The 9,013-nt window shown below is 34.6% G+C and overlaps 2 long non-coding RNA genes across 2 annotated transcripts; one reads left to right on the forward strand and one right to left on the reverse strand.

The window, feature by feature from the left end:
- Positions 1-209: 209 nt before the first annotated feature.
- LOC149775624 (uncharacterized) lies at positions 210-1,344 on the forward strand. The gene is made up of 2 exons (XR_016416554.1): positions 210-366; positions 987-1,344. It is a non-coding gene; the product is annotated as an uncharacterized LOC149775624 (long non-coding RNA).
- Positions 1,345-1,495: 151 nt separating this feature from the next.
- LOC149775625 (uncharacterized) lies at positions 1,496-7,448 on the reverse strand. Its single transcript, XR_016416553.1, has 3 exons — positions 7,398-7,448; positions 6,355-6,509; positions 1,496-1,805 (listed from the first exon to the last, which is right to left on the reverse strand). It is a non-coding gene; the product is annotated as an uncharacterized LOC149775625 (long non-coding RNA).
- Between the last annotated feature and the right edge of the window lie 1,565 nt (positions 7,449-9,013).

The following is a 9,013-nucleotide window of genomic DNA, read 5'->3' on the forward strand; positions in this document are numbered from 1 at the left end:
CCTTCTCAAGTCTTTGGTAATTTCAGGTATAATACATGCACATCAGGTATAAACAATTCCATGACACTCTATCAATAAACACTTTAGTAAAGATTTTATGTATGCAAAAATTACCAACAGTAATGATTATTTAATAATATTAATCTGGTAGCAGATTACAAATAACACATGTTACAAGATACATGTTTTTGATAATTGCAGAAACACTGCTGAGCTTGAAGTTTTTCAAATGCAGATCATGATGTACAGTGCCAAGAGATTTTCATACATCCCTCCTGTGTACAGGATTAGGAATGAGCTAGCTACTTTGGATCACAATATACATAGTGGCTGAGATGTAATGAGAAACAAAGAAGGGGAGATAGTGTAAGCTTGTTTCACTACAGGACATTAGAAATAATTTTATATATTGATTGTGCATTATGATCCCTGCCTGGAGATCAGATGAATGGAGTATTATTCACATGCATAAGTCATGAAAACTTTGTATTAGATACAAGTCATTTTGCAACAATCGGCACACATTTATATTTGTGGTAAGGAATCTTAATATTTTCATGCATACAGATCTTGTAATTAGTATTGTTATCATTCTAGTGAATATTTATTTTTATTTGAGCGATGCAAGTCTAGTAATTAGATCCAGTGATATGTATATCACTTTCCCAGGGGACTGACACACTTTATTAAGGATATATGGGGTTTATGGAATGTCCTCAGGACGTTTGGGGTAGATGCTGTCATCATGATGATTACTAGCTAATACCTGTTCATGAAAACATGTTGCTTTCTGAAGGAATGGGCAAAAATGCATGCTGTCTCACATAGTATTTTGTGGATAGAACAAATAAGAATTAAAACAAACCCTCAACAACTCCTTCTTGGGAACTGATCATGAGGCTCTAATACTGGGTAAAAAGTTAATATGGGTTAGCATGGGGATGCTTGTCACACACGTTAAGAAAATAAAATTTTCTTTAAAACAGGCATTGATGTTACAACAAAAAAAGTGGCAGATGGTCCGTCTACCCTTGCAAGGAAAAGAAAACATCCCCACATCAGGGAGCTTATAAAGAAAGCCCTCATCTGTCAACTTGAAGGAAAGCAGGGTATGCAGAGGAGAAGAGAACTAAAGGAAGATGATCCCAGGAGAATTTGTAGAAACCTGGCACCTCAAGAACCACCATCAACTCTAGTTTTGGTGTGGTGAAGGAGATCTCTCGATTTTAGTTATGTAAAATATGAAACAGTGTCTGATATATGGAGGTGTCAGCTAAGGCAGGCTACACTTTATATAATATCCTGAAATATCAGTAGTTGAAAATAAAATAATGTATAATACTGTATCTGCAGTTGCTGAAAACTTTTTATATTGATAATTTATGATCGTGCCCACATTGTTTATAGGCAGAAATAGACCGGTGTTAAAAAAAATCTGAAATCATTATTGTTTGATGTAATATTATGTGCATTTTTAAGAAAACAATGAATAAAATCAATTGTATTCATTTATATACAAACTCATACATGCAAGAAAGTGTTTAAGTTCATGCAAGTCTAGAGGGGATGAAGCCAGTGTATTGTCCATCGGGATATTTGTCATGTATCTGCCAGAAACAGCAAGAGAGAATTACATGTCTCTGTCCAGACCCCAACCTTCCATGTTGCCGTAGTATGAACTGCCTATAGGTAGCATGACTGTTGGCACTCATCAAGTCAACTTTATCGTTGAGGACAAGAACATTTCGTCTGTACATCCTGGACAAGGCATATGCATCCTCATCAAGGATTAGATCTTGAAAAATCTGAAAAATTATTCCAATTGTAATATGCTATTTCTAAAATGTAAAAAAGTATATTTTAAGAAATAATAGGAGCATGCACTTATTCAAACATTATTCATCTTTGATCAGCAAATTCCACTGTGAAATACACGTGGATCAAAACTGCACATGGTTTTTATTTTGACATGAACACTGAGAGTTACATCGCAACTAGAACTGATAGTTTATGTTAAGATGGACAGCTCAAAGTTTTTGGGGAGCATTTCTAGAAGTCAGAGACTCCTACATTGGGATCAAATAGGAATGGCTGATTGCAGCTTAGATTTGTTTAGTATAGTGAGGTACCCACACTGAAATCAGGTAATGAAAAGAATCTACTCAATGAGTATCAATTGTAAATTAAAACAAAGTCCTTATCATTTGCATATGTATGCATGCCTGTTTTTGGACGGCTTACAATTTTAAAATTCTTTCACAGTGGTTGCAAAGAAATAACATTTACAACAATCATGTATGTACATCAATTATCAATCTTTGAGAGTCCACCTTGGAAATGGAATTCATTGTTAATGTTGTATTGTAAGAGTAACTATCAAAGTTTTAATTGTTTGTAAATTGATGTAGTATTTTGATTTTATTGGTACAAAGTGCAAGTTGTACATTCATATGCATGTGCTACACATATCCTGTATACAGAAAGAGGTTTTCTGTAATGTAGCCAACATTCCTGTCAAGTTATTCATACCTTTTGTGATATACATTTTGTACATAAAAATTGTAAGCTTTGGCAATAACACGCTTAAGGAATATATAAAAGTTATTGAAAGAATTAAAGAAATTTCAAAATTGCCATTGAATCGAGTAAATTTATTATACAGAAATCATTTGCAGTAATCACCAGTTCAAAGGTGGAAACATTGAATGTCAAGCAGACTGGGCAATTCAAATTCTTACCCAAAAATGTTAGATCAGATATGAAGAAAAAAAAAGGTTTCTTGCAAGCCTTCATGTCAGTCTTAATTCTGGATAAATAAAACAATTTAGGATTATTAAGTCCTTATGTTTATCATGATATTGCATATATAGTATTATCTTAACATATTTTGGGGCTTTAGAAATACACATTAAGGCATGCATCATATTTAAAACAGAAGAACAAAAGTGTAGTATTTATTTCACAAGACTTAAATGGCTATATGAATTCTGTACATGAATAATTTTATAAAAAACTGCAATCTAGTCAGGTCTAATTGCTGAACTCCAAAGCAAGATTGCATAGACTTTTTGTTACCATTTTGTATTTTAAAAAAATAAAACTAATAAATGTATTACTTAAGTTGGTTTATTAATTAAATTGAAAAAAGAGCAAGTTGACCTTAATAGTATTGAATGTTTGTATGCCACTAGCGTAGATCACTAATGCCTATATATGAAATGATTTTAGCTAATCTACCTTTATGCCCTCATACAAAGGAATTTATCTATTTTAAGTGTATCTCTGAAGTCGCTGTATATATTGGTTTGGAAGAAGGAAATAGAGTTGGCATTTCTAATGTCAACTGGAATACTATTCTAGAGCAAAGTCCCAGAGTACTGAAAACATTTTTTGAATAATTCCTTATTTGGCTTGGGAATTTTATACTGTTTGATAGACATGGATCACAGGTGTGGAGTATTACCAGGTAGCCTATACTGGAATAGTGATTGTAAATATTCAGGAGCACTATTATTGGATATCATGTACATTAATCTGGCTTTTCTCAACTGGATTCAGTCTTTAATAGGTAATAATTTTAACTTACCATCTACAATTTTCCTTGCTTTCTTTCTGGATTGATATAGCCTGACTGCACTTGTTTTAAGATGTGCCAGCTTTGCTATGATTTTATCATTTGAATTACTCCACACTGTGTTACAGTAGTCTAAATAGGGTTGTATGTAACTGTTATAGAATAGTTTTCTGTACCTTATCCTACTGAAAAGCCATAAACTTGAATTAACTTTTTTACTGACATGTTCAGTCCATGATAGGTTATTATCTACCAAAACACCAAGTAGTCTAACATGACAAACCATTTGCAAATTTGTATCCTTCCATGTCAGACATAGTTCATCACTTCCAAGATTTGTTCTTTTTTTCCATGTTGAGATAAGTAATATTTTAGTTTTTCCAGTATTTACCACTATGCCATTGCATGTGCACCAGTTGTCCAGTTTGTTTAGGGCATCCTGGAAGTAAATTTCTAGTTTGTGCTTTGTGTTTTGGATGTCTGACAATGTTGTGTCATCTCCATAGAGATCTGTAGATGAAATTGAGTCCCTTAGTAAAAAGTGGTAGGCCACTAATAAATAGTATCAATAGTAATGGACCTAAATTGAACCTTGTGGTACTCCATATCTAATTGTTCCAGGTTCCTACAGAACATTATTTACACAAACATGTTGTGTTCTCTCACTTAAGTTTGAAGTAAACTATCTAATTGTGCTTTCATGACATTGGTTGATTTTCAGTTTCTTCAAAAGAATTTCATGTACACCAACCCATAAACTTTCCTGAAATCTACAAATAGAGATCCTATTATTCAACTTTGATCAAGTGGTTGAAGCCATTTATCAGTTAGAGAGATCAAGTCAGTCTCACATGAATGTTTCTGTCTAAAGCCTGATTGAATAGGGTGTAACAGCAACTGTTTTGTTAAATATGAAATGAAGGACAAGTTTTGATTGTATTGAAATTGGCTGGTAGTTATCAGCATCATTCTTAGAACCAGATTTGTGCATAGGCATTACTTTTGCAGCTTTCCATATTTTGGGGACAGATGAGGTTGCAATATTTAAATTGATTATGAATGTTAGCTTCTTGATATCAAGTTTACTGAGACATTTTTAGCAGTTCTTTTGATACCTGTGGGATAGAGAAACATATGTCCTTAGGGATTTTTTCAGTTCATTATAGTTGTTTTCTATCACTGGTTCATTTAACTTAGTGGTAACTTTAGTGAAAAAAAATCACTCAATACATTTGCACTGTCAGTATTATCAGTTACTTTTGTGTCATTTACCAGAAGTGAGTGAATTTTATTTGTCTGATCTTTGTGTGTTACCCTAATGAGTTCACTGAAGACTTTCTAAATGGAGTTTGTGTTGCTCTTTGTGTTTTCAAGCATTCATTGATAAAAAGTTTTTTTAAAGCCTTTTCAATCATACTTGTTATGTTATTTCCTCATGATTGATATTGTGCATGGTTTCCCAAAGCCTTCAATTGGTCTCGTGTCTTCAAAGTATCTAGGGTTTCAGTAGTAAATCAGTTAGGTTGGATTTCATACTTTACTCGATGTACTTTTAGTGTTGTATGCTTAGAGACTACATTCATAAATCAGTCCACACCCTTAGAGCTTCACATATGTCATCAAAATTTTGGATATTATTCCATGGAACTTTATATAGGTCATCTTGAAATTGTTATTTACTTCAATTTTGGAAAGATCTGTAAGTGATAGTTTTGTGTGTAATTTTCCTATTTCTGTTGCATTTAACCTTTGTTGTCAAAAAAGTAGGATAGTGGTCACTAAGACCAACATCTGGTACATAAGCCACATTGATTGGTAGGTTGGTATAAATGTGATCAATAAGAGTGCTTGATATTTCTGTTACACTTGTAGGCTCATTTACCAGCTGGACTGGGCCTAATGATTCAATAAATTCCATCCAGTTACTCCTTATTTGAGTAATGATTAGGTCCTTATTTACACTGCTTAGTATATATGTTTCTTTCTCCTGTGCAAGAACATTTTCTATTTGTTTCAAAAAGTTATCATTCCAAATTGCTTTGGAGGAATGTGGCCTATAAATAAAACCAACTAGGAATGATTCTGCATTATTTTGAGAAATTTCCACCCAAATACTCTCAATTTCATGTGACCCCAAGTCAGGTCGCCTTTCTGCATTTACATCTTGTAATGTATACAAGCCCCCCCCCCCCCCCCCCCGCTGTCTCTCTGTCCCTGCGTGATGGTTTATTGTAGCCTTGACAGTGAAATAGATTATCATTGTGGTTAGCATTTAATTTGGTTTCAGTGAGTCCTAAAACATGTGTATTATTTTCCTTGGAAGACAACATTAACTTAATCTGTTCTATTTTTTCCACTATACCTTGTACATTTAAGTGACCCATGTTAAAACCTTTTGTATTTAGTTTCATATCAATTATATGTATTTCATCATGCAGTGGGGTTCTCTATGAGATCGTCTCCATAATACCTTTACCATTTTGGTATTATATAAGGTGGCCATATAAATGAGGTGGCCTCTGTATTTTCTATGGTATCTGTGCATGGTCTTCCGTTACCAAATCATATTGGGGTGGGGTGTTGAGTAGCAACAAAAAGTAAAGCAGTTTAAACATACATTGTTTGGTAAAATAACTAATCCTTTAATACAAGTATGCATTTTCTAAGTTGTGCAAAACACTACTGACATAGATATTAGAGTTTTTTGCCAAGTTACTTAGTACCAAACATTTTTCAATATCTATCAATACTTGTTTTGCAAGATATAAATAAGCAATTACCCTCATTCTTGTCTGCCTTGTCTGAACTATGTGTAGAGCTTGGTCAGCTCAGTTTTTAGGCTGCACAGCATGTCTTCCTCCTCTCCCCCATCTGGTTTTTCAACTTCTTGCTCCATGCCTCATCCTTCCTCTCCCTCTTCCTCTTAAAGGTCACTCTAAAATTGAGCTTGAAAGTGAGCTGATTTAAGTCTATCTAATGAATTTTAATATGTAAAGGTATTTCATAATTTGACAACTAATATATTCATGATTACTTATCAAACTTATAGGAATATAGTGCTAACTTTGGATCAGAAATTAATACATGAGAGGTTGTGATTTGATGGAAGTTTTTTTTTGGCTGGATCTGGTCAAGTGTTGGGTGGGGTGGGGATCCAAAATTTAAAAAGGGCACCTACTTTCCTCGAATGGGCACCAAAGCAAAGTCTATGTGTCTATTTACTCAGTGTGCACAATACCCAATAAACATGTGCAAGAATAAAGCTGTGGTCAAACTTCAGCTGACAAGTGACTGTACATTTGTGTGTGTGTACTTTTTTATGATCTGGCCCCGAGTTTTGAACCTGTATTCCATATTCTAGTCGCAGATTTAAAGAAAAAATTTTTTAATATTTAAAACCTTTTTTATGTAAAGTATTAGCTTGGAGAAGCACACAAATTCTTTTCCGCTTTGTTTGAAACGTCAGAAAAATGGGTGTTAGGGGTTCACTGGTGACAATCTGGTTAGAATTTATAAATTGATTAATGAAATTACTCAATTTTGAGCATTTTTAAATATCCCTGTTGCTTTTCATTTATAAAATTGAGTGGTGGGGACGTGAGGGAGTACGAATTCTACTGGGCAAGAAATAGAGTGAGTACCTATGGGGTTTTGCAATACTGTACAGAGCACGTCGATTTAAATTATTCTCGTACCACAAAAAACTTTGAAATATAACTATAAAAGTAGTTTTACATACATTTCATTGTTTCCTCTCAAAATTAAAATTAGAAAGCAACAGGATAAGAAGAAAAGAACGAGATCAGAAGAAGATCGTACTCACCGTTGTTGACATTTTGGGCGGTCTCGTAGCGTGGTTGTGTTTTACGTCATCATCTTCAGTGTTTACAATGTCGCCTATAATTATGCAAATTTCGGTCACCGGAATTATGTGTGTCATTCATTCGGGATCTGCCGATCACTGCCGAGAGGGATTTCAACATGGAGATGATACATTCGTTACTCTACGTACGAAGATTTCAGAGAGCTCGTATTTCATAACGAGAACCACTACCTACTTGATATTACCCCAGAATTGCCTTTTAAATAGTATTTAATCAGTTGATATACATAAATGTCCCAACAGTTTTGCAAGAAAATTCACCCTCAGCTGCACTATTGTGCCTTTAAGTCAGTAATGGTCACTGACTTGAGTGTCCTCTTCCTACAGTGGGTATGTCCTAGCATATGTCATATCGTAGAGCAAAGACAACGCTGTCTCATCAGCGTGCATTGCCAAAAATCTTCTGGAAGGCTACAAAAGGTAGTCTGGGGTCAATCCAGACAGACTGTATACTAATATCATTGTCTGGCATGGCTGGCTGGGTTTGCACAGACAGTTTGTCTGGTCTGCTTAACCAGCTAGGCTGCTGTGCTTGTGCACACTGAACCAGCATCATGGGTGCTACCAGGTTGGTAGTATGGCTGGAAGGATGGCTGGATGACAGACTGGTAGCAGGCATTAGCTTAAGAAATTGTGGCTGATGATATGGATGAATGATGACTAGAACCCATACTATATCTACTTTGTAGAAATGCCTGGATGGTTACATTTACAGCTGGGACAGCAAATATATTACTGTCGTTAACTCGTTGGCCAGACAGCTGGATGGGTTGATCAATAGCTGAAGCAGTAAATAATTCACCATAGAAAGATGCTGCCAAGACTGGTTGGCAAAGTCATAAAACACTCCCATATGCTCATTGGTGGCACCTATATCACATCAGTGCAGGAAGCTGGACTTACACCCAATGGGGTACTTAAATTTGTTCCATATAACCTCATCGAATCTGCTTGTCAACTTTGGATCAAGCCCTTTTTTCCTTGCCAATGTCAGAGCTCTTTTACAAGAACAATGGAATATACATTAACTATCTGCAAAGAGCGCACCTTACAGGTTTTGAGTGATGAGCATTTAGTGTAGGCAAGACAGGATTCATGATTGACTTCTGCCACCTATTTATAATTCCTGCATTTTTTACATTTAACAGAAGTGTTGTCATAGACTATCTGAAAATATAAGGAACAAAACACACCTGGTGTAAATACAATGTGAGATGACTAACCAATATTAAAAAAATGAATGTAAAATATGTTATACATCCTAAATCAACAATAGTCTGCAAATGGAAAAAGAAAAAAAAAACAATTACCAATCAATAAGAACTGAACAAATTGGTAATTAAGAATACACTGACAATATTATAAATATATTATAAATATATCACAAAAAATGGATAATGTGTGTGAATAGGTGAACCTATGAACAAGAATAGCTGTATAGGAGGAGTACAATGTAGCTGTAGAAAGGTGTTATGGATTTAAACACATCATATGATGTGGTAACAAAGTTACACAAAATATCTGAAACTGCTCCAGCAGCCTATATGATCAGAGCA

This window comes from Sinohyriopsis cumingii, chromosome 19, assembly GCF_028554795.1.
Source record: "Sinohyriopsis cumingii isolate HCF-2022 chromosome 19, ASM2855479v2, whole genome shotgun sequence".
NCBI lineage: Eukaryota > Metazoa > Mollusca > Bivalvia > Unionida > Unionidae > Sinohyriopsis > Sinohyriopsis cumingii.